Genomic DNA, 25754 nt, shown 5'->3' with positions numbered 1-25754 from the left:
GGTTGACCAGCTCTGAACCCATGTTATCCCAAAACGATGCCGGATGTACACGGGAGGATGGCATGGCTTCCAGGCTGCCACAGACTCATCTGCACAAAGAAGGTGGGTGTCCGGGCGCCTGGGTGGCTCAGTCGGTTAAGCGTCCGACTTCGGCTCAGGTCGTGATCTCGTGGTCTGTGAGTTCGAGCCCTGCATCAGGCTCTGTGCTGACAGCTTGGAGCCTGTAGCCTGTTTCAGATTCTGTGTCTCCCTCTCTCTGACCCTCCCCTGTTCATGCTCTGTCTCTCTCTTTCTCAAAAATAAACGTTAAAAAAAATTTTTTAATAAAAATTAAAAAAAAAAGAAGGTGGGTGTGAGCATGAGGTCAAATCCACTTTTTCAACATCAGCAGAGTGACAGATAATCCATGCCATACCTAAAAATATGTCTCATGGATCTCCATGCAATAGACAATTTACTAATTTCAGTTTTTGTTTTTGTTTTTTATTTTTTGTTTTTAACTCTCATTCATCATTTCTAGCAAGTCAACAGTCCTTCTCCCAAGACCCTGTTTTAATTGTGAAGGCAGCTGATACTGCACTCTGGGCCAAAATTTCTTAGAACTGTGTTGCTACTTCAGACATTTGGTTCTAGGCAGAAACTGAGGAAATAGGTATACTCTGGAGGTATGTCACAAGAAAGATATCAGTCTCAAAACTGGGTGTGTGCTCATGTAAACCAGCACCTATAAGGGGGAAAAAATCTTTTTGTAATATAGAGGGGGAAAAAAGCAGACACTCTGTCTTTCCGGGCCATTTCTTTGAGGGGAAAGGGAGGAAGGGGTGTGGAGGGGAAGAAGGAAAAAAACAAACTTTATTTTTAGATGGAAAATGAGTAAAGGATGTATTAGACCCATCAACATCAACTCTGAAATACAAAGTTTCCTTCAGTGTATTCCAAAATGAACAAGAGATTTTCCAAGCTTCCTAAGATCCTGGGTTCCTTGAAAGTACCAAAAACACAATGGCTCATTTTGGAACCATCACTCCTAAGGCTGGACAGAATTAAATTAGGGATAATTTTTACTTTTCCAACAAGGTGTGTGGGGGGCTGTTTATGTTTCTCTTTTAGAATTTTAATAACACTAATTCTTATCGAAGAGTCCTAAATCAACCGGTCTCAGAAAATCACTTTCTTTATTCATACAATGAAACAAAATCCTAAATATACCTTTGAGGACAGTACTCAATTATAATAATTTGATTTACCTTCTATTGCTTCATACAATCACTGATTATTTAAAAAAAAAAAAAACTCAAAAAGCTTTTGGACCATACTCTTCTTTTCTGAAATAACTGTTCTGTAAATAGTAAACCTATTATAGCATAAGCAGTACTATACCTTTTCCTCAGGGGGGAAAATTAGATTCACCTTTTTTCTGTCCCAATTATTTTTTTTTTAATTTAATTGTAATAACACTTAAGATGAGATCTTCTCTCTTAAATTCTTTCTCTACCTAATATATTCAAGTTTGAGTTAGAGCATACTTTCTACCTTAAAGTAAAATGTTACAAGCATTAAACATTGAGTCACTCATTAACATATAAGGACTGGACAAAGGTAGAAAGACATTTCAGTTTTTCCTGCACAAAGGAGGCATGTATTATCATGGCTATCACACTCCTTCATAAAGCAACAATAGATCTCCTTCCAGAAACATCATTTTCAAAAGGAGCAGGTAAATATTATTATTTACTACACTAAGGCAACAATAACTGATTAAAGCAAATTTAGTGGAAACATTAAAATAATGGCAAGGGAAGAAAATTTATTCTGCAGCAACACTGTGTGAACTTATTGGAAATAATCAGCCGCTCAGTTTGAATTAAATGAGAGTGAATGTAGTGGGGGGGGGGGGGCGGGGAGGAGGGTAGAGGGAGGTTGAAAGAGAAAGCCTGGCACACACTAGCTGGAATCTGCTAGTTTCCCTTTGCCCTGGCGGCTAGGAAAATCTGCAAAGATGCAAACAATCCTTGGGTGTTCAGTTAGCAGTGAGTAAATTGCTGTGGGATCTAAGGGCGGGCATACTTTAGCAGGCAATTCCTCTCTGTCTTTCATTCTGTTTGTCTGTGTTAAATTCCCCCTCTGCCCTCATCCATTCTCACATCCAGTTCCCTGCTTTGTCCATCCATCAATCCCCTCACTTTGTCAGTGCTGACTTCATCCCAGCTCTCACAGTCGTGTTGCAGCCATCCCGAGGCCGCGGGGGAGCCCCCGCCTGCCGCAGCCTCCCTGCTTCCCGATCTGCTGACAGAGGACCCAGTCAGACGCTTGTCGTTTTCTATTGCACAGGCCAGCAAAAACACTAATACTCAACCTGATTCCTATCGTCCTGCTTTTCACCTTCTCTACTGAAGAGAATAGAAGAGAGAAAGACACAAGGAAAGAGAAATGCAGGGGGAGTGGGGGCGGAAAGAAATAGGGTGGCAGGGGTTGGTGGGTAATGGAGAGAGATGTTTGCTGAATTTTCTAGAACAATTTGCACACCAGTCAGGTGGAGGCTCAATCCAGCTTCCAGTACCACACATCAATAGAAATCACAGGGAGAAAATGTAGCACTAATTAAGGGTTGATAAGCTGTAGTCAAGTGCAGTTTAGGAGAATAAAAACCCAGCAGACTCCCAGGCCTGTGTAAGCCCAACCCTACACCGCACTTTCATCACCAGCTTAGGGAGGGAAATTTTGCAGCGTTTTTTTAGTTTTACCTTCAAAATCAAACAGATAGGCTGGGAGAAAAATATATTAGATGATTGTTCTTATTCAAAAGATCATTTGCAAAACATTTCGAAGGGGGGGGCTTACTGAAGAGGAAAATAGTTACCTAGCAACAAAACTATTTTAAAACATTCTTCAGTGTACTTGCCCAATTGTGTGCTCTTAATTCAAAGATGTAGAATTCTGAGCACCTGCCGAATTATTAGAATACTTTCCCCTGAATTCTCAACTCCTCTTTTTTCCCCCCAGAAAGAGGGCAAACTTCACAATAAGCCATAATCGGAATGAGAAAAACTTTTCAATGTTACACATTTCTTTAAATTTTACTCTTAGAGTGGAAGGCAGAATTTCACTTGAAATATGAGCAATTAAATTAGTAAAACTATTTATACAACGGTGCTTAAAATGACTTTAAAATAAAGGAGCTCAGTGGGGTAGGTTTTTCTGTAATTACTGGTAATTGCAACTAGCATTTTGAAGGTCTTACTACCTACAAGGCATTTTCATATACGTTATTCTCACCACCAAACCATTCTCCAGGGATTGGTCCTGCTTTTTGGAATGTAGAAAGCAGAAACCCAGCCATTCAACAACTTTCCCCAAATCATAATCATTCCCCACTGCCAAGTAAGGACCATCAGGATTCAAAAATGGCTGTTAGAATTCCAACTCTTTGCCCAAGAGATGGGCACATCCAGTTACCTAGCCCCAAAGCTTCTTTGTAATTAAAGAAAACCTGAAAGATCCTCTGGGATAAAAATGACTTAACCTGTTTCTCTATCCAAAGCATGACCACAAAATATTGAGAGGGGTGTTGTAGTACAGCACCCCCAATTCTTATTCAGGGAGATTATTTGGTTTTGTATTAAATGCAACAAACAACCTGTGCAAACAAACCAAGAGAAGTTTCCAGAAGGCCACTAGTGATTCGGGAATAAATGTGTTGCCTTTCAAGGCACCGACGCTGAAAAGCTAAGTACTCACTTGGATGATTAAGTTTTGGTGTGTGTTAGGAAATGAGTAGCAGCATCCTGTGGCCACCACACCTCATACCAAGAAGGATTTGGGAAGCAAATGGCAAATTATTCATCAGGGCTGTACAAGCACAGAATGAAGAGAAAAGAGGACTGGAAAGCCAGCAAGGCCTCCCTGGTTTCCAGTCTCAACTCAACACTACTGTCACACATCTAATCCAGAACCTTCACCCACAGCTAGTTCCTCATTCCTTTTGTTTTCTCAAACCCACATGCCCAGATGGGCTTTGGCTGTGACACAAGAGGCCAGGGGAAGGGGAAAAGAAAAGGCAGCGGCACAAAGTCTCCTCTGCATTGCTACTATACACATTAGACATCTCTAATTAGACAGCAACAAAATTTTATTAATAGGATGGACATTATAGAATGAGCTTGTTATAAATGGGCCCTGTCAGGGCCTTATTCAGCTACCAAATGAGTATTCTCAGTTCAGTGCTCTCATCTGAGGCATCACGCCTAGTGCTGGATAACAAATGATTGCTATTAACCGTATTGTTAGTAATGATGGCTGAAAACAAACAAAAACCCATAAATAACAGTCTACAGAAAAATTAACCCATAAACTTGATAGATATCCAGCTGAGAAATAATAAATGACACTTTGGGGCCTGCTGGGAGAAGCTAGTGGTTTTTGTTTTCCTCTCTGTCATTAACACATTTTCTGTGCTAAAAATTAGATTCTGATATATAATTATCAACGCTCCCAGATATTAATTCTGCTATTGCTCCCTCGGTTTCTCTTCTGGCTGGGCTATAATGTTATTCACAGATTACTCTGAGAAAACACATCAAACACTTAACAGAACAGGTCAAAGTGACAAGCGGCTTCTGCTGACAACATCAACCTGCACCGTCTTTTTAACCAGGGACACAAAACAAATTTCTCATATTAATTAACTAGGGTTTCCTTCCAGCCACAACAGGCCTGTACAATGTGATGTGAGCTAAGCAAAGTCCCCACTTCTCTAATGAAGGCGGCCAAGGGAAGCGAGGAGTGACAAAATTATCTTGCATTTATGGCATTCAAATCCACATTCATTAATGTCTTTTAGGGAGGAGACAGGGTTCAAAACAACTTTCCAACAGCAGAGCATCTCTCACCTTGAGCCCCTTCCTCTCACAGGGGCAAGCACAAGCACACATAAATGAGCACGTAACCAAGAGACCTTCCCCTAAAGGAGCCAGAATTTCAGCCACGGTATGCGAACTAGCACTGTCACTGAAAAGGATGTCAACTTCCCAAATGCCATGACTTCCACACAATTAATTCACCTTGACCAGAATACGATCTCACCTATCAGTGGCTCGTATGTGCCAGGAACTACCAAATGAAGTGAAATTCACCAGGCTCCTCCATAGACTGGCCCATATCCTGTCAACAGACAACACGCCTAACACACACACACACACACACACACACACACACACACACACACACAGCACTCTCATGCACATATGTCAAGTCCTTATCACCAGTATGGGCATTACAATGCCATCTATTCTATGAATTTCTTCGGTTGTCTCTCTGACAATTTAATTTCAGGGAAAATAACTGGGGTGGGGGGGAGGGAGGGAATTTATTTTAAATCAAAAATATGAAGCTACCCAAGCTAGAGAATATATATATAATTGTTCTGTTTGGTTAAAATTAAGATAATGAAATTTGGTAAGACTAAAATAAGGTGGGGGGTGGAGCTCATGAAAATAGGTCAGTACAAGTAAGTGAATAAATCAGCAGGTATACCCTCCATTTCCCAAGCCTATCCTCCTACTGAGGGGGGTGGGGGGGGGGGGAAGAGGCTGCAACTTCCTAGTCCTAAACAAATGCCTTCAAACACAAGCTCTTTTATCAGTTGGGGAACAAAACATCATAATGGGAAAACTGTTTAAAATTAGGCAATATGGCTGAGTCTCGAAAACGCAGAAGCAAAAACCAAGGGAGAGCAAGGATTAATGCAAGCAGCAGAGAAGAGAACATAGGTAAAAATCAAGAGAACTGAAGCTGCCATGTGAAAAGCTGGGGGTGAGACGTTTTAACCCGCAAGTTAGAAAACCTTGGCAGTCCCCAGCAGTGGTGGGATGTTCCCTTCTTCCTTTCAAGCTCCATCAAGGAACCTGGGCTGGCCACGATCTAAATACTATTTTTGAGATGGGATTTTTTAAAAATAAGCAAACGATCTCCCGTCTCCCATGCCTTGTTGTTAACCCCCGCACCTCATCCCTCTGATCATGCTGCCTTGATGATAAGAGCCTACACTGCAAATCCCTCACCCTCCATGCACTCCATTTTCTCAGTATCTGGCATTGCGATATTAAATAACTATAAAACTAGAAAGCCAAAATAACTAAATCACCTGGCAGCCAATTTCTGAGAGTTAAACCACAAACCCGGAAAATGGTGGAGTGTGTTGAAATAATGTAAAGGAAACCCATAAATTCAAACTTTATGTTCTGTAAAGAACAAATATGAAAAAGGCATCAAAATAATGAAAGATTGTTTATGTATTCTGGCATGAAATGGGAATGTGTTATGAGAGGGAGAGCAGTGGTGGAGACAGATCGACGAAGCTGACAGTGTGGTATTCATCCTGCACGGTGGAGCAGACGCCCCGCTAGTGGCAGTAGACAGCGCAATAAATCAAGGGCTCTCGAAGCTGTACCTACAGCTTATTACATCCAAGATGACAAATAAATAATAATCCCTGTCAGAGCGGCCCTTTGCTCAAGGATTGAGCCTGAAACCTTTGGCTCATCACTTCTCATCTTAAGTGAAAACACTAGAACTAGGGAATTGGAGGCCACGGTTTGCTAAGCTCATGAAACACAAAACAAGCAGGACCCGGGAACTAGGACTGAGCAAGAAAGGTCAAGAAGGAAGGAAGGATAAACATTTAAATAATCCTGACCGAGAAGGGGGAAAGCAGCAGAGTGAATGTGGGTTAACATGTCCTAATCATCAGGGGGTGAAAAAACACCCAACACCGATTCCTTGTCCCCACCCCTAACAGGAAGAAATTCTAGGCTTCATTTGAAATGTAGTACCAGCAGCAAAGAGTCAGGGTCCTAGAGGCTCCAGGCTACAAACACCAGTGGCCAACACCCTCCCAACTTCTCACCACATTTGCCCTCCTGCCTTACTTAAAAGCGAACCAAGAGGTAGAAAACCATCCACCCCATGTAGTAATAATCCCAGCTTCCTCACAGCATCAAAGGAGAGGTGACTGCTGTCCAGGGACAAGGCAAGAGGAATACTGAATCACACAGCCATTCCTGCTTCCCAGCCTGCTGGCTTGGTCACCTCCTCTCCTGTCCATCACTCACTGGCTCCGCAGTGTAGGGAGGCCAGAACCCTGCCGCCAAATCTGCCAGGTATCCATAGGTATTATGACTTTGAACTTGTCTCTCTGAGCATTCCTGTTTTCCTACTCTTCCTGACTGGGTAGCTGGAAGGCTTTCCCCGAGAGACCTGAACAGTTCTTCCAGACCATCCCTCTGTCTGGGTGGGCTCTACACCTACAGTTCCCAAAATGGCTTTTCTAAGCAAGGCCATGTCTTCTCCCTTACACATCCCCATTCCTTCGCTGTCTTCAGGAAAGCACAGAGGGAGCACAGTAAAATCTGATAGGGCAAAAAGGGTTTGGGCTCCGGCTTCCCCAGAACCACACCACCGCCCCCCACCCCCACCACCGACATACACATACACACTCCATCTTAACCCCTGAATATGCTGCCAGCTCCATTTAGCCAATACACCTCTGGGCATTAAAACAAAATCATGTTTTGTCACTTGAGAGAAGGGCACAAACATGGCTCTGCCGAAGGGTATAGGAATCGTTACAAAAATGTAGGTCCCAATGGCCAAAATAAATTTCTGAGATTACAAAGGGAAAAGCACCACCATTTTATGTTCATCTTAGAGGACAGTGCGGTGCTACTAATGCTTCACCTACCCACCCTTCTTTAAGACAAAGGCTACATGGCAGAGTGGAGCAAGCACCAGCTTTGGTCAGGTGGACTTGAGTTCAAATTCTAACTCTGCACAAGTTGGAAGACCTCAGGCAGATCAGTGGACCTTGCTGAGTTTCAGTTTCCTCATCTGGGGAGCGGGGGGGAGCTACTGCTACTAATATTCAACCCACAGGATTGCTTTGAGATTCAATGAGATCAGCATGCTTGATAGTGCCTAACATATTCTGGATGCCCAACAGATGTCAGTCCTTATCCCAGTCTGACTTTTCCTAATTTTCTGCCATCTACTTCAGCAGAATTTTGAATATGGTATCATCTACATGACTTTAGATCCTCTTCAAAATATCCAAAATTCTCTACAGAAACACAAGCTTCTTATAAAAATAATTTTAATCTAAAGCATATACATAGCAAAGAACTTGGACAAAATTTAACTAAGGTTTTTAAGAGATTTGGGGCTAAAAGTAGGTAGGTGATGCAATAAAGTGCAATCACTTCAACCCAATAAAGACTCTATTCCTAAGAAAATATACAAAATTACCAAAAATTCATATGCACAAAGACATACATTATACTGTTATTATGGCAAAAAAAAATATGAGGACAAACTAATCAGCCCATAGTAAGATTTAACAATGTTTAAAATTATTTTTTTAAGTTATGGAATGTTTATTTGATGAAATAATATACAGTCATCAAAAATGATGATCATAAGACAACAAAGCAAGGTGCCTGGGTCCTCAGTTGGTTAAGCATCCCACTTTGGTTCCGGTCATGATCTCACGGTTTGTGAGTTCAAGCCCCACATCAGGCTCTGTGCTGACAGCTCTGAACCTAGAGCCTGCTTCAGATTCTGTGTCTCTCTTCCTCTCTGCCCCTCCCCTGCTCACACTCTTTCTCTCAAAAATAAACATTAAAAAAAAATTTTAAGAAGACCACAAAGCAACATGGCAAAATGCATATTATTTAATGTAACATGAAAAAAGCCAAACATAAAACTGACACTTCACTCTCATTTCAACTATGCTGCTAACAGTTGGGCTGATGGGGCAGAAGTAGACCATTGTTTTTACTCTTCCATTTTTTTTAAAAATTTTTCATGATTATGTTTGATAACACTTTTTAAATTTTAAAACAATTTTAGGGGCACCTGGGTGGCTCAGTTACACGTCCAACTCTTAGTTTCGGCTCAGATCTCAGAGTGGGATCAAGCTCTGCATCAGGCTCCACGCTATCAGCTTGGGGATTCCTGCTTGGGATTCTCTCTCCGCCCCCCTCTCTCTCTCTCTCAAAATAAATAATCATTTTTAAAAACTCAAAAGTCAAGAAGTTAAATGAATTAAAAATTGGAAATCTGGGAACAAAACCTATAGCCACCAAAATTTTTTAGGCTCCCACTGCTTCCTGTCATCCAAGATACCCCTGTGGGGACCTCTAGTGAGCTGGTGGGCAAAGATGGAACCAAAGTCTTTTTGAAACATTGCCCTCCTAGGCCGACTTCCCCATGTGCCTTTTCCAGCTATCCCCTCACATGGTGCAACCTGCTCTTCCAGCCATTACTTTACCATCACACATGCATACTTTCAGCCTCATTGATGGAGTCATTCAGCCACTCCCTTTCAATAAAAAAACTTCAGTCTTCAAAGTTTGAAGCCCCTTGTAAGATTTTACTTGCTACCATCCATTGAATGTCCCAAAGAACCGTTTCAAAAGCGAGCTGTTGACAACAGCTGGAAATCAGACAAGGAGGTGAAATGAAAAAAAATCAAGAAAAAGCTGTCCTCTAACTATCCCAATCCCTGAACCCCTTTCCTTGGCCAGCCTACAATTTCTGGTCCTTGGATCTCCCTCCTTTCTGTTTCTTACTCTCTGGACTAAGTGGGGGCAACTCTCAAGTTGCAGATTAGTACCTTAACTTTCCATAAACATTCCAACTCAGACAACTTGCTGATACTTTGTAGATTGGGGCTTTGTTATCAGAATACAGCTGGAGACCCTGACCTTTCATGAAAACAAGTAAACAAGAAAATAACACTGGGGGTCTTGTTCTGTGTTAAGTCCTTCAATAGACATCTTAACTCAGCAGAAACAAATTCATGAGATGACTGGACTTTTCACAGCAGCTCTCCTTCTGTCATCTAGGTAAAGACACTCTCTTTAGGCTGCATATCTATGTAGTCTAGGTACAGAAACACTTTACTTGTGGCAGTTTGAATTTCAGGTCCTAATTTATTCTCCATGTATTCCCCTCCCTTTCTTCTTCACTGCTCCCTTGAAAACACACCAGGTCCAATCAACCAGTTTAGTTTACAGTTCCTTAGCTTTCTGGGTTAAAGATAAGGAACCTGTTCATGGCAGGAAGTTCCTGTCAGGGCCGAGAACCAGCACTCAGGCTGCTGGTCTTTCCACCACACCATGCTGGTCCTGATTACTTGGTGTCCATACAGCAGAAAAGTTAACACCCTCCCAGTATCTTGTAGCAAAGTGTGAAATGCAGTCCTAGACAACCTACATGAGACAAAGATTCTCTCCTGAAAAAAAACTATCACTATCTCCCTAAATTGCCGCTCATCCCATGGTCAACAAATGGTGACCACGAACCTCTGGGGATAGGGGGAGGGCAATACTGCATGATACCAAATTCTTCAAGCATGCCATGGTCCAAGATTAATTTTTTTTGAACATGTAATTTGAAATATGTTTGGGTTCAATGGTTTAAAATGAGTTAACTTAACAAAAGACAAGTAAATAATGCAATCATTTCATACAATATTACTGTCTAAAGGTTTTTAAATATAAACATGGCAATTCTGCTAATACATATTACATACATTTGCAACAATACAAGGAAGCTGAAAGGTGGTTATTGTTGAGCTGAAAAAGTCCCAGAATCCCACTAAGAAAATAATGTGAGACAATAATGCATATTTCAGGTACACACTATAACTGACTTAAATTATTATGGATGTACTTCATACTTAATTACCTTTCTAAAATATGTCGGGGTATTTTGTCATAAACTCTACAGAGTCTGCTGTACCTCTACTAAACACTGCTCTGAAATGCAAACCCTTCGCTAATGTTTTTATTTGAATAACTTATTACCCAATATAGCAAGCATCAACACATTTTATAGAACCAGAACTTGGCTCTCTGAAATTCCTCCTACCCTAATGCCAGTCACTGTTGGGAGCATTTAGTTATAAATTGTCTTTCAATAAAAGTAAAAGCTCCCAAAACAACAAAATGAAAAGACACAGCAGCTTAAATCAAGGGAAGTCAATTTCCACATGCCGATCCTAAATATTTCATGGCCCTATTTTATTCTGACATTTGTAGATGACTAAAGTGTTACAAAGGAAATAAAATGCTGATTAAAGAGTTCACTGTCATAAAGGTTACTGAATTGTAAATGGCCCTTTCCATCTTCCTGTTAATAGGTACCCAGCTGTAAACATCATGAAGGATGTGACGGGAGGGCGGCTTCCCTCCTTTAGGAGCTGTATATACATTAATCACTGAATCACCAAGCCATGCTTAATTGCAAGCTGTATATCACACAAATCCATGGTAAGTAGAAGGAAACTCATTATTGCTGCTTCATAACTACTGGGTACTTCTCATTTTAACCTCCTCACACCTGGGACACTTTGTTGCTCTATAACAGGAATGCAGAAAAGGTATTACACCACTAATTACAGCCCACACCAGCACCCCCACCTGAGCTGCCTGAAAGAAAAACGGAACTGTCTCAGATCTGCAGCCATCCCAAGCTTCTGCCTCATTGCCACTAAGTGAGTTCTTATATGTGGCTTCCTGTAACCGCCCCCCTTCCCTTCCTGGGGACAACATGTTGAAATCCATTACTCCTTGAGAGTTTACAGAACTGTTTAAATGATAAAGAAAAAAAAAACCTGCAGTATATTTTGCTTTGACAAAATTATTGATTTAAATCCCATACAATAGCACAATACTATTTAAAGGTCAACCCAAGAAAAATGAGTTTACACCCGAACAGAGCTGAGCTTATCTGTCATGAAAGTGTAATGATGTGTTTATTCCCTCACTAGGGTGTATATATTTTTCAGGAAGATATAACAGTCTACTTGCAGGTGAAATCTGCTCTTAAATGGGAATTTCAGGAGATATTTACATTTCAGATGGTGAAGCTGATATCCAAAGCCCTGAGACCCATTTCTGTACTTACTAGTCAGATGAGTATTTATTTTCATTGCCTAAAAATTATTCTTCTCACTCCCAGGTCAAAAACGAGACATACACTTGAAAACTATAACCACAACTCATAGGGGAATCTTTCAAGAAGGCTAAGGTTGCAAACAGAATGCAAAGGTTGCCATGATAGCAGTCTCTTCTTATGTTTTGGTTTCTCTCTCACATTTCAAAAACACAACAATAAAATGTTCTAAGTTCATTATGTCTGCAAATATTTGTTATTAATGAGTCTGTATATTTGTCTTTTTTATTTTTCAAAACACCAATTGATATATAATATACCCCATTACTACCACCATCACCCATCCTCAGTTGACCTCTAAAGGAATTCAGACCTGGGCCTCACTGGAATGGGGTAAAGGGGATGAGGCTTGATATTCTGCAACCAGGTCACAGCCCCTAAAGCAAACCTGGTCTATGGCCTCTCCAATGAACTCAGTTCAACCAACATTTATTGGGTGCCAGGTAATCTGCTGGTTGTGACAATACAAAACACATTATCTTCTCTCCTTCTCTCTTGAAAAGCCTCAGTCATTAATCTGGCAGATGGAATGAGCACCCATTATTTGTGCCTGGTACTGTGCAGTGACTTCTCAGGGACAAGAAGTCTTACAGGGCCCACAGACACTGAAAACACAAATACAAGTGGAAGAAATTTCTGTGGACATCCAGGATGCTAGGGGAGCAATATACACCAAGGGAAGCCAAACCAGTCAACATGGTTCAAGGAGGGGCTTCCTTATTTGACAAGAGACTTGAAGGATGCAGAGGCATCAGCTAGATGAAAATGAACAGGGTAGATCAAAGGAGTAGCAAGGGCCCAGGCAAGGGCCCCAACACAAGACAGAATCTTCCACAGAAAAAAGAGTTGCATATGATATGTGATCTGGTTGAGGGCAGGAGTCACAAGAAACTCTTGCAAACAGTAAGAGTTCTGAACCTAAGAGGAGCCACTAGAAGATGCCCAGATGGAGAGTGCCGTGACCTGGGGCAATATGGAAACCAGATTCGAGGTAAGTAAAAGTTACTGTTGCAATTCCCCTCTAGGAGGCTACTGGAGCAGTGGGGTCAAGAACAATAGGGGTCAATGTCAGTGACCCAAAGAACAGCAAAGAAACTATCCTACTACTCCATCACCACCAGTGCATAAGAAGTACATTTTTAAAGACTAGCCTTTAGTTTTGTGTTGTAAAGACTGAGCCAATTAGGCTCATGATTCAGCTCATTGAGTCTGTTCCCCCTTTTCACAGGTGCAATCCAGTTTGTCTAGGGATTATAACAGTTCTGAAATTCTTATTATGTGCCTTCAGCACCCACCAGCTCACTGGCTATTTTCATTATTAGCTCTATCAAAACATGACCTGGAAGAGAGATAACTTCGAAATCCAGTTAGGATATTGCTAACACTTGGAGTGAAGTTGTTTTTGTGTCTTTGGTCAGAAACAAGAGCAAAGCTGTTAACTAAAACCACATCTGAATGCTGTCAACATTTTATTTATCCAGACATCAACTTGTTCCCTACCATCATAGGTGTTGGCACTTTGGTGGTCTAAAACTCAGTGAGTGTATGAATTTTACTTCTCTTCCAACACTGCTTACAGGAAAGAGGAGCTGGTGTTCAAGAACCTTCTATTGTTGGCAGATCCTCAAAGCCTCTCACATTCAGACAAAATCCTAAAGCTTCCTGCCTTGTTGGGTGAGCTGCAGGAAGGCTGAGTCCATCCCACCATAACTAACCCCAAAACCGCTGACCACCCACTACCATCACCCACCACCACCCACTACCAGTCAACAAAGTCACACTCAGGGCAGGAATCTCCTCCTGCCTTCTCAAGTAATCCGTGGAATTACACTTCCCATTCCTCCTCATCCCATCCCAGCGCTGAGATAGATGAGTCAACCCTACATGTTCACCACAAAGTGTTGCTTGTCCTTTCATGAAATTGTAAAACAGATGCTACAACAAGCATACTTCACAAGATGATGGCAAAGTAGGAAGATCATCTACTTTGGAATCAAGCACACCTGGGCCCAGAGCTAAGCCACATCATCAGGGATGCTTTCCTGGGTCTACTGCTTAGGGATCCTCCATTACTTCATCATCCATCCATCCATCCACTCAATAGTTACTGGATGCCTACCATGTTCCAAGAGTTTTCACATTTATCTTGTTTAATCATGACAATAATCCCTTAGAGCAAGTTGTCCAAATTTTTTTAACATGCACCCCAACATATGTTGATTTATTTATAAATTATGCACACTATATCTTACCAATGTATTCATAAAGCATATTAAATAGGCATTTTAAGGATAGGAAAAAAATAAGATTTTAAATGCAATTTTATTCATTAATGATGTCAAATCTTCTTTGAGTTTACCAAAAAACAGATACTGTATTTTACATAATTTATTAATCTTTTCATTACTGAGATGTTATATATTTATACCTATTTTTTTAAATGAGTACTTAGCACTTTGTAAGAAGCCAATTTAAAAGTTTAGTTTTTAATTTAATTTTAATGCTTGATTTTAATAAATGAGTCCTCAATTTTACAAGATACTAAGTATCTGTATGGTATCTTGTGGCTACTGTAACAAATTAACACAAACTTGGTGGCATTAAAAAAAAAAAAAACATGCAAAAATGTATTTCCTCACAGTTCTAGTTACCCAGAAGTACCAGTGGGCCAACATCAAGATGTAAGTGGGACCACACTCCCTTCAGAGGCTACAGGAGAGAATCTGTTCCTTACCTCTTCAAGCCTCTGAAGTTTGGTGGAATCCCTTGGCTTTTGACCATACCACTCCCATCTCGGCCTCTCTGGGCACCATTGCTTTTTCCTCTTATGTCTATGTCTGGTCTTCTTCTGCCTCTGTTATAAGTATTATAAGGTATTAAATACTTTATACAATATAATCTCAATTATATTTGGGGTTATATTTAGGACCTCCTAAAATAACCCAGGATAATCTCATCTCAAAATCCTTTATTTAATTACATTTGCAAAGATTCTTTCCATGGAAGGTAACATTCATAGGTTCCAGGGATTAGAATATGATTCTTAGGACCATTATTCAGTACCACAGTACATATGAAAGAAACTGATCACTGAGCTCATTAAATCATGAAAATCTTTTTCAATCTCATGAACCAGTCACACTCAGATTGTTGTTTAAATTCAGTGGGTAAATTTCCACATTCCTTGATGTCAATTACCCAAAATGTGTGGCAATTTTCTATTTTTCACTAATGAATTCAAAACCCACTAAAATTCTTCTTCTTGGGAAGACTTACATAGTTAGAAAATTCATTTTCCATTTTTTTCATGTGCAGAGATAAGCAATTTTATAGATAATACACCTAGACACAGTTTACAGCAAAGAGCTCACAGGATGATGGAAATCATTCCAAAAATGTTTTCAAATGTCCTCTCCATAGCATGAGTTTCTTTCATTAAGCATTTCTTAACTGCATTTTTTGCCAGACATATCTGTTAGGATTTATATTTTTGCCAGGCATTAGGAATGAAAAAAATTAAGAAAGCTTTAGTTTTCCTGAGAGAAAAATGGAAAACTCATATTTATAATTAAACAAAACAAAAAAACACTTTCAAGTTCTTTCTCATGATATAGTCAAGGAATCTCTGTTGGAACAAAAGATTTTTATACTCAATCCCCAACTTATCATCAAGTATAATGTAAAGGTTCTGTTATTCAAAGATTCAGAGTCTAATAAAATTTTCAAAATGCTTAAGACAAAAAAAAAAGGGGGGGGGAAGATATCACTAAGAACTTCTCTTCAAAGAGAATACCCAGGTGGTCTCTGTAACAGCCATTCACTGTGTATGGCGGGTGCACATGTGGGAGACACCTGCACCAAGTGAGAGCTCCAGTTCAGTCTAAGAATTCAACATTGACCTAGCTTATTTCTCATTTTTAGGTATAAAAATTAGGAACAAAATTCTAACACTCTCCTCCAGCATGCCAGTGGCTCTTATGACATACTCTGGGCACAAGTTCCTTTCTCTAAAAACTGCTCTGAGTTACGGGTGAGTGTTCTTATTATACTGATGGGAAAAGAAGCTGAGAAAGGCTGAGGGGGTTGCCTAAAACAGCACAGGCAAGAGGAATCAGAGCCAGTGCCTGATTAGATCTTCTGATTCTTTGTCTGGTTTCTATTCCACTGCCCTGTAACTCCTCTCCTCAAGAATAGAGTGGGGAGGGGCGCCTGGGTGGCGCAGTCGGTTAAGCGTCCGACTTCAGCCAGGTCACGATCTCGCGGTCCGTGAGTTCGAGCCCCGCGTCAGGCTCTGGGCTGATGGCTCGGAGCCTGGAGCCTGTTTCCGATTCTGTGTCTCCCTCTCTCTCTGCCCCTCCCCCGTTCATGCTCTGTCTCTCTCTGTCCCAAAAATAAATAAAAAACGTTGAAAAAAAAATTTAAAAAAAAAAAAAAAGAATAGAGTGGGGAAAGGTATGAAGATAGCCAGAAGGGTGGTTCAAACACCAGTGCTGAAACCAAGCTGCCTGGATTTGACCTTGACTTCATGACATCCTAGCTATCTGGCTATATTAGACTCTACACCTCAGTTTTCTTATTTTCAAAATGAGGATAATAAAAGTATCTGTTCCAGAGGGTGATGGTGAGGAGGAAAAGAATTCATATCTCAGATGTTAGCCACACAGTACCTATTTCATAAGGCTGTTCTAAAAGCAAGTGACAAATACATATACCTATGCAGATATATGGGGAGACACACACACACACACACACACACACACACACACACACACACTATACAGAAAGAGAGAAAGGGTCAGAGGAGGTCCTCACATGTACCTGGCATATAACCATATAACTGATACTTAAAGAAGATTAGCTTTTTCTTGAGCTTTTGTTAATTTTGAATGAACTATGAGGGTTACACAAAAGTCATAAAGCAGATAAGAGTCCTCTGTATGGGCAAGAAAGCATCTCTCTGATACAGTCACACCACCCTCTCCCTCATCTCCCAAAGACATTTGCCATTTAAGAATCCAAGGCTGGTGTGCCTGGGTGGCTCAGTTGGTTAAGTGTCCAACTCTTGATTTTGGCTCAGGTCATGATCTCACGGTTTGTAAGCCTGCTTGGGATTCTCTTCCTCCCTCTCTCTCTGCCACTCCCCACTTAACATGCACATGCACTTTCTCAAAATAAACAAACATTAAAAATAATAATAGTCCAAGGCCAAAACCTCAGGCTCTGGGTTAGAACACATGCCCTGCTGATAATGCTTATATCCATAATCTGGGCCATACAAAAGCAACTAATTCTCTCCAGGTTGGAAGGTCCAACCTGGGTCTGCAGTGAAAATCATTTGAAAAGTATGATCGCTTATCTGTTAAAAATAGCTAGTATTGCAGGGTTTTCTGTTTCCATCTAAAAATTTTGAGTCTACCTATCTGGCTTCAATGTCCAAAGCAGTAGTTAAAAATTAAATAAAAATAAACCAGGAGAAATGTCAACCAAAACTCTGTCTTCTGACTCTGCTGAGTCACAACCAAAGAGAACAGGCCACTGTCCAGACCCAATCACCATCTCCCTCACATCCTCAAAGTAAGCAGGATATATGTAAATCAATAAACATTTCATCTTGTGGAGTTCCTCTTGGTCTGACCTCCTTGTAGTGACTCTACTGAACATCCCATCATTGTCTCAATACTACCTTACACACCCTGTGTCCTATTTCTGGAATTTGATAAAAGCATTCAAATTCTAGTACTTGAAATAAAAATCAAGTGAGGGTTACCTTGGTGGCTCAGTCAGTTGAGCATCCAACTTCAGCTCAGATCAAGAATGATCTCACAGTTCATGACTTCAAGCCCCACATCAGGGTCATTGCTGTCAGCCTCTCTGCACAGAGCCCACTTTGAATCCTCTGTCCCCCTCTCTCTCTGCCCCTCTCCTACTCATCTCTCTCTCAAAAAAATAAATTTAAAACTTTAAAAAAAAAAGAAAAATCAAGTGAACCTATAGCCTCATAACCAAACATCACCCACAGGAAAATATGATGGTGACTATGGAGTCTGGAAAGGGGAAGCCAAGAAGCTAAGCAGATCCAGAAGACTTGGACAAACTAAAAGCTGTCAGACTAACAACAACAGGGCAAAGGCAGGACTTGCGCACCAAGGCACACAGGTTTAGCAGCAATATGCAGAAGAAACTCAAGGTTCCCAAGTTTACCAGGTGAGAAAGACAGAATGAAGAAATTACATTGACTTCAAGTCAGGAAACTTGAGTTTGCATCCCTATTTTGCTCCTCTCTCCAATGCTGTATTCTTGGGGAAATTACCCTCCCCGGACCTCTATGTCCTCCTCTGTAAACATGAGAGAGTTCATCCAGATCGCTTTTTAGAGACTTTAAGCTCAATTATTCTAGACCTCTTCTGTCATCACCAATCTGTGTACTGTTAAGCCAATAATGCATTTCTTATGTTCAGAGAAGTTTTTAACTCTCTGTTGTGCATAACAAATCTGTTATTAGAGCTGTTTACCAAGTATGACTAGTCTACCCTCTTTGGATCCCAAGGTAAGAATGGAGCTTTGTCATCAATTCTGCCAATGAGCTGTGGTATATTTACTTGCCAATGCAAAACCCTTCAGAACACTTTCCCTTTGGCTCAGGGTCCAGTGATATTCAAGATGTCAACTGCTCTGCCATCTTAAGTCCCTGTGTGACGAAAATGATCAGATTCTTTCTGCCAACCTACCATGTACAGGAAGCATAGCAAGAAATATATCCTTATTGTTTTACATCTTTGAGATTCTGGAGTTAGTTGTTACTGCAGCCTAACTTAGCCAGACCAAACTGACACAAGCAGCAGTCTGAAATTAAAATTACTATTATTGTTATTCCCCTATTATTCTTGTAATTATGGCCTATAATAAAAAATGTTTTGGGGGTGCCTGGGTGGCTCAGTTGGTTAAACATCTGACTCAGGTTTCGGCTCAGGACATGATCTTGTGGTTCCTGAGACAGAGCCCCACATTGGGCTTTGTGCTAACGGTGTAGAACCTGCTTGGGATTCTCTCTTTCCCTCTATCTTTCCTTCCCTGGCTCATCCTCTCCCTCTCCCTCCCTCCCTCCCTCTTTCCCTCTCAACGATAAACTTTTAAAAGAAATGTTTTTATAATTTTTTATTTCTCACGGTAAAGCAGGTATCATATACCTGAAGTTAATGACTCACTTGCCAAGGTAGATGTCTATTACTCCAACTTCTCAAGGGGTCTCCCACAAAGAACGATGACCACCTCCAGTAGGAGTAAAGAAGGTGGGAACACAGCAATCACACTTTGGCTGCATTCAGTATCAAGAAAAACTTAAGGAAAAAAAATCAGGCCACAGAGGCATATGACACAATATTTAAAAACAAAAATGGCTTGTTATAGGTAATGTGCTATCACAGGCTAGGCAGATAGATTTTGCTCACAGAAATCAAGTGAAAAGGAGCTATCTTCCATGGGGCTCTGAATGTAAATTTTAAAAGACTTCAGTTCATGACTAGTGAAGAGAGGGGTACAGCTATAAAGAATTAGTTGGTGAGACTTTGTTGAAAGAGAAAGGGGAAAACAAAAAACAGACATGCAAGCTTAAAGATTAACAACAACAACAACAAAAAGTTCTGGGGCAGGGGGGCACCTGGGTGGCTCAGTCAGTTAAGTATGCCACTTCAGCTCAGGTCATCATCTCACGGGTTCATGAGTTCAAGCCCTGCATCAGGCTCTGTGCTGACAGCTCAGAGCCTGGAGCCTGCTTCAGATTCTGTCTCCCTCTCTCTCTGTCCCTTCCCCACTCACACTAGCTCACTCGCTCGCTCGCTCTCTCTCTCTCTCAAAAATAAATAAACATTAAAAAAAATTTAAAAGCTCTGGGGCAGCAGAAATGCAGGAGCCTATAAATGCATAGGAGATTTAAGAAGCAAAAAAGCTATATGGTTAAAAAATCTGACTTTCAAAAAGCATAATAAGAGGAAAAGGGTAAAGCAAAAGCAATTGTACTGTGATCAGTTGATAATTTGCTATCTGAGACTTTGGGGGCAATAGTGTGAAGAACATTAATAGATATAATACTTAAGAAAACTAGGATTGTTTTTAACCCAAAGTCAAACTCTTATAGGTATTTCTTCCTTTGAAATAAGACACACCTCCTGTCTTGTTGGTTAATCACAGAACTGCTGTTTCACAGAGACACTGTCAGCATGATCTCGAGTCTCATCTACTCAATAGCCACCCATCGAGCACCAAATACACAGGCCTGACTAATAAGAGGCAAACAGTGGGCAAACTCACACGGTATGCAGATGCTGTGGTTCTCACTGATGGGAGGATGTGCCAATGAATTAGCAGTCAGACAGTGACTGTCATTGGTAATAACTTCTTATTATGTCAAGGAATTTACATGCAGATCAATGTGAGCAGTGTGTACTAGCTTATCCCCACCATAAATCACTATCGATTGGCACACCAATTCCTTGCCATAATTAGGAGCTATAGACAGGGCTGCAATATTATCTTAAAATATTGTGTCACTACCCTGCATATAACAGTTGGCATCCGCAAACCTCCCGCACTGCTCCTCTTACCATTGGCGACACTGCTTCAGTTGTTATTTGGGGTGAGAAGTGGGGGAGATAAGTGAATAAAATGTCCCTCTGTGCAATGTCTACTTGAGAGATTCCCTGTACCCTATTAGGGATTAAAAAAATGGGAATTCCTCCATATCCATATTGAATTCCTGTGTGCAAATGCAAAAGTTGGCAACATGCTGCTCTTAATCTGATTTATGCACCAATTTATTTTATACATTAGGCACACTCTATGCAGGCTGACTGATGCATAAAAATTTCATGCAAAAAAGGACTCACTCCCGTACAACTGCCTCTCAGTTATTATTACCTCTTGTGGTTCCCATCCTATGGTGGGTAGGACAAATGACTCCATAATACCAAATGCATTTTGCCCACTATACAAACATTTTGATCTGTTTCTATTTCCCCTCAGCTCCAACTCCAGAAAACTAAAAATGCTGTATCTTAACTTTCTGAAATCCTTTAATGCTACAAAACACCCACTTATGTAGAGAACTTCTCTCCATGTTCACTCTTGAACGGTGTATTATAAATATACAAACATACACAACAGAGGCAAAGAGAGACAGACACACACATACTCATGACACACCTGGGTATTTCTGGCTTTTTTTTTTTTTTGGTTAAACATTTTTTTTTCTCTATAGATCATAACCACCATGCACTTTGCATTATTTTTCTAATTACCTTCCCAGGGATATGTTCTCCGGAATATTACTAACAGCAAAAATGCAAACAAACAAAAAAGCTTTTGGGGTAGGGTTTTAGTTAAGGGAAAACCAGCTAGAAAAAGCATCTTTCTGTATTTTCCTTTTATTAGAAGTCTCCTTTCATCCAAGAAATATGGGGCCTGAAATAAATTGTACCATCCTGCTTTTTTTTATTCAAATCCTTGCCAGAGCTAGGCAGTATGCTAATGAAAACAGGTTGATAAATGACTCCCTGATATTTTCCAGACATTTTTCTCTCAGAAGTGCTCTAAACTGATGTAGCTCAAAGAGAATAAGGCGCATTAAGTCATTATATCAATTTTTGTTACCCAGATACTTCAGTCCCAGTTAAGCGCTGACAGCCAATATAAAACAAGGCAAGGGCATCATACGACTCCATCGATCAAATCTTGTCGTAGATAGATTGCCTATTACACAAATAGAACTAGCGGATTCAGTTTGTAGTTTTATGCTCTCCAATTAAAGGATAACAGGGTACTTTCCCATAAATCTGCTAATTGCAACTGAATTAATTTAACAAATTTCTCCAAGCACACAGGAAAAAGCGATTGGTTAAGCTAATGTAAACTAGCACAGGTTGTCACAAAGAGGTTCCCATAACATCCTTTTGCTATACCTTGATTGGGCAAGGTGTCACAAGTATTTAGCTACATTGTGGTTCTCTGGCAACAGACAGCTGACAAGCATAAAACATTGCACAAATAGGAGATAATTTATTTGTGGTACTTTTTTCTCTCCCTCACTCCCCACTCTCCCCCACCCGAAGGAGGAAATAACTCCCTCTTTGCATCTAATTAATGTTTCTCTCCAAGTGAAGCTGTTTTTCTAAATCAGAATTACACCAGCCAAAGCACTATATTACGGAAAGGGGTCCCTCCGCACCACTCAGCCAACAGTAGGAATGATGGGCAAAAACCACAACAGCTGCCTATTGCCTTTCAAAGAAGGAAGTAGCTCAGGGCTCCCTTGATAGAGCAGGGTGAATGCAACACAGGGTGCCCACTCTCACAAGTTCAAATATACAGGTAACGGTAGTAGCCCAAGTGCCAGAATCAAAGCAAATGATCCCAAGCCATAAAATAATGCATTGGAGTTGAATTCCTCAATTGCTGTGCTCAGCATTATGGAAACAAAGTTGTAATGACTATACAGGCACAATGACATTCCAGCAACACTCACCTGCCTCTTTTCCCTGTCCATCACTCCTGTCTCGCCTCACTCAGGGATTCAGGCATGCTGGCAATACAGTGGCCTCAAACAACTCAAGTTAGGGTACTCATGGGTGAGCTGAGGGTGAGGAAAAGAAAATGCATTTTCCAGGTCTGGTGAAGTCGGTCAGATTTTAAATATCTAGCTCCATTGTGCCCATATTTTTAGACTGGATATTTTCAATGTGAGCTTGCCAAATACTGTTGCCATATCCACACTTGGCAGACACTGTGTCCTGCCTCAAGGGGACAGATTTCAGTCTTAGAAGGGGTAATGGAGCCCATGGAGAAGGGCGAAGGTCATGGCATCGATAACCAGGATGATAGACTTGGTCAATTTAAACTAAGGTTGGGTGGGGCACCTGGGTGGCTCAGTGGGTTAAGTATCCAACTTCAGCTCAGGTCAAGATCTCATGGTCCATGATTTCGAGCCTCATGTCGGTTCAGAGCTTGTCGGTGCTGTCAGCTCGGAGCCTGGAGCCTGCATCGGATTCTGTCTCCCTCTCTCTCTGCCACTCCCCCACTCACACTCTGTCTCTCAAAAAATGAATAAACATTAAAAAAAATTTTTTTAATAAATAAACTAAGGTTGGGCATCTCCAGCACCACTCTCTTCTCTCGTGATCAGAGCTCCAAGCTTCCTTGCTACAGAAGTAGATTCCTTTTCACAGGGACAAAATCTCAGACTAGACCCTCTTTTCCAAAGCACATTTCTCATACCCTGTTTATACATTTATGCTTCTGCTAATGAAATGAAGCCCTGCCATATCAGTCCAACTAGACAGTAAGTATTTGAAGACAAAAACCATGTGCATTTTAGACTATGGGCCCAAAGCGGCAGGAACAATGCATGCTGTCTCTGGGAGTACAACATATACAGCTTTAAACTGGCTGAGTCAACTGGCCAAGAGGTAACAGGGTTCCGCAAAGGGAGACAGGGTGTGGGTTAACAAGTCCGGGTAGAACAAGTAAAGGGTGTCAAATCCTGTATACTATTAGTTTGCCACTTGGTACCTAACCAGAAGAGTCAAACACACACACACACAACAACAACAAAAGATACTTCGAGTAATAGGTATTTATGTAAAGATACTAGACCAAAGTCAGGAGACCTGAGCTACAGCCCCAATTTGTCATTAACTAGTCATGTGATACTGGGATCATACGTACACATCTCTTCCTCACCCATAAAAGGATATAAGAGTAGATCCAATGAAGGCTGGGAGATCTAGCCACTGTTTTTCAAAGACCCGCTGGATGTGGAATTGAATTCCAGAGTGCTTCTAGCCTTTTTTAACACAATACAACATATCAGAGTATACTGCACACAGTAAGGGTAAGTAGTGTTTTGCGACACTTCTCATTCAGTTATCTAAATCTACCTACGCACAGTTTGTAATGGGAAATATATTCTTCGAGGTCAGGCACATTAAAAAATGTTTAAAATTCAAAGCTTCTGTATCAGTCCAACCCAAGGATTGAATATGAAGATTCTATGGCTCTATCAACAAATATCACACACAGAGCCAGCCGGATACAAGAGCAAGAGAACTGGCAGGCTAAGGCTTTGTGAGAACCAGTACAGAAGCCTTCTCTCCCAAGAGCAGCTCACCAGTCACTTCTGATGAAAATGAGACTGGGAACCCCCTCATCTTGGAAAGCCGCCTGTCTGTGTGCCGAAAACACTGGCCTGAGTAGCATACCAGTTCAGAATGACAGCGCACGGCTCTGCCACCCACACACTCCCCCACAGAACCTGAACACCAGGCACCCCCAAAATGTGCAGCACTCCTGCCTGAGGGAGAGCCCTCACATCCTCCAGGAGCACAGGCTGGCTCCTCTATCAACTGTGGGCCAAACAGCTCATAGAACACTTTTTGATTCATATGCACACACATGCAAATGCACACACTTGTTCCCCACTAAGGACCTGAGAGAGGATGACCTGGAGAAGCATGTCAGCCTAAAAGAATCTGCTGGCCACCTCTCAAGATCAAGTAGGATCTGAGTAAGTCTCCGAACCCTTTGTTTCTCCAGCTACGCTGAGCCTACTGCTCAACTATTATTTTTACTGTGTCTTGTTGTTACGAGTTATGATCTGATGGGATGGCTGGAAAGAAATCTAAAGAAGTGATTTCATGTTGCAAACATGTTAAGTTGAGTCAAAGCTTCTGGAGGGAAAATATGTCTTTAGGTAAAATATTTGGTATTATTTGAATACTTCCCAATGACGATGGCTTAAGGTTTGTGGCACTTGGTTTATAGAAGATGTGGGAGATACAATACTATGAAAATAAACAATGGCAGAGGAACCATTAATAAGGAAAATAAATAAAGGGTCTATGAACTAACCAGCTAACCAGCCAACAAATGCTTATTAAGCACCTGCTGTGTACCAGGCACTAAACATGAGAATGCAGGGTGAACAGAGCAGATACAGTCCCTTCTCTCCAGTGCTTACAGCCTGGTTGGAGAGAGAGCTGCTTTTTAGGTAAGTTTTATAGATCAACAAGCACCATGAAAGAAAAACAAAAATAATAAGGGGCTCTTCCTTCATTTGGGGGCTTAGGGATTAACCTTCCAGAGCAAGTGTCATATTTAAGGTGAGACCTACAGGATAAAAAGAAGATCAGGCAGGGCCACCTGGGTGGCTCAGTTGGTTGAACGTCCGACTTAGGCTCGGGTCATGATTTCATGGTTCATGGGCTCGAGCCCCACGTCGGGCGCTCTACTGACAGCTCAGAGCCTAGAGCCTGCTTCAGATTCTGTGTCTCCCTCTCTCTCTGCCCTTCCCTGGCTAGTTCTCTCCCTCCCTCCCTCCCCCTCTCTCTCTCAAAAATAAACATTTAAAAAAATTAAAAAGAGACAGCAGGCAGAAGGCAAGAGAGTAACACCAGGCACACTCCAGTGTGCAAGCCTCCTACCACATCCTGTACCACCCCCAACCTCCTCTGCCTTTCCACTCACAGACACCCAAGGTGTGTGCTCACACCAGCCTGCTCCATTGTGCTGGGCTTCCCTCCTCCCTAAGCCCTTCTGTTTCATACCACCCTGCCCACCATTCCTTGGGTAGAGAATGTTTCTGTCCAGCATTCCTGCTCTCCAGCTGGCACAGGTTCAAATGCCAGCTCTATGCCTTTATACCCAGACCTTAAACTTCTTCATCCCTCCATGCCTCAGAGTCCTCAATGGTAAAA

The 25754-nt window shown here is 41.3% G+C and overlaps 1 protein-coding gene and 1 long non-coding RNA gene across 11 annotated transcripts in view; one reads left to right on the top strand and one right to left on the bottom strand.

Annotated features, from left to right (window-relative positions):
* Positions 1–25754, bottom strand: part of LRMDA (leucine rich melanocyte differentiation associated) — a 1033502-nt gene that overhangs the window by 768696 nt on the left and 239052 nt on the right. The gene's annotated exons all lie outside the window — the stretch shown is intronic.
* Positions 1631–12189, top strand: LOC131493722 (uncharacterized). Of its 3 annotated transcripts, none has more exons than XR_009252816.1 (4): positions 1631–1717; positions 11198–11327; positions 11425–11551; positions 12019–12189. It is a non-coding gene; the product is annotated as an uncharacterized LOC131493722 (long non-coding RNA). The 3 variants fall into 3 exon arrangements; XR_009252815.1 differs by having other exon boundaries at positions 11918–12189; XR_009252814.1 differs by having other exon boundaries at positions 11425–12189.

Source organism: Neofelis nebulosa, chromosome 13 (genome assembly GCF_028018385.1).
Source record: "Neofelis nebulosa isolate mNeoNeb1 chromosome 13, mNeoNeb1.pri, whole genome shotgun sequence".
In the NCBI taxonomy this organism is placed as follows: domain Eukaryota; kingdom Metazoa; phylum Chordata; class Mammalia; order Carnivora; family Felidae; genus Neofelis; species Neofelis nebulosa.
This window is presented reverse-complemented; position numbering and strand designations above follow the sequence as displayed.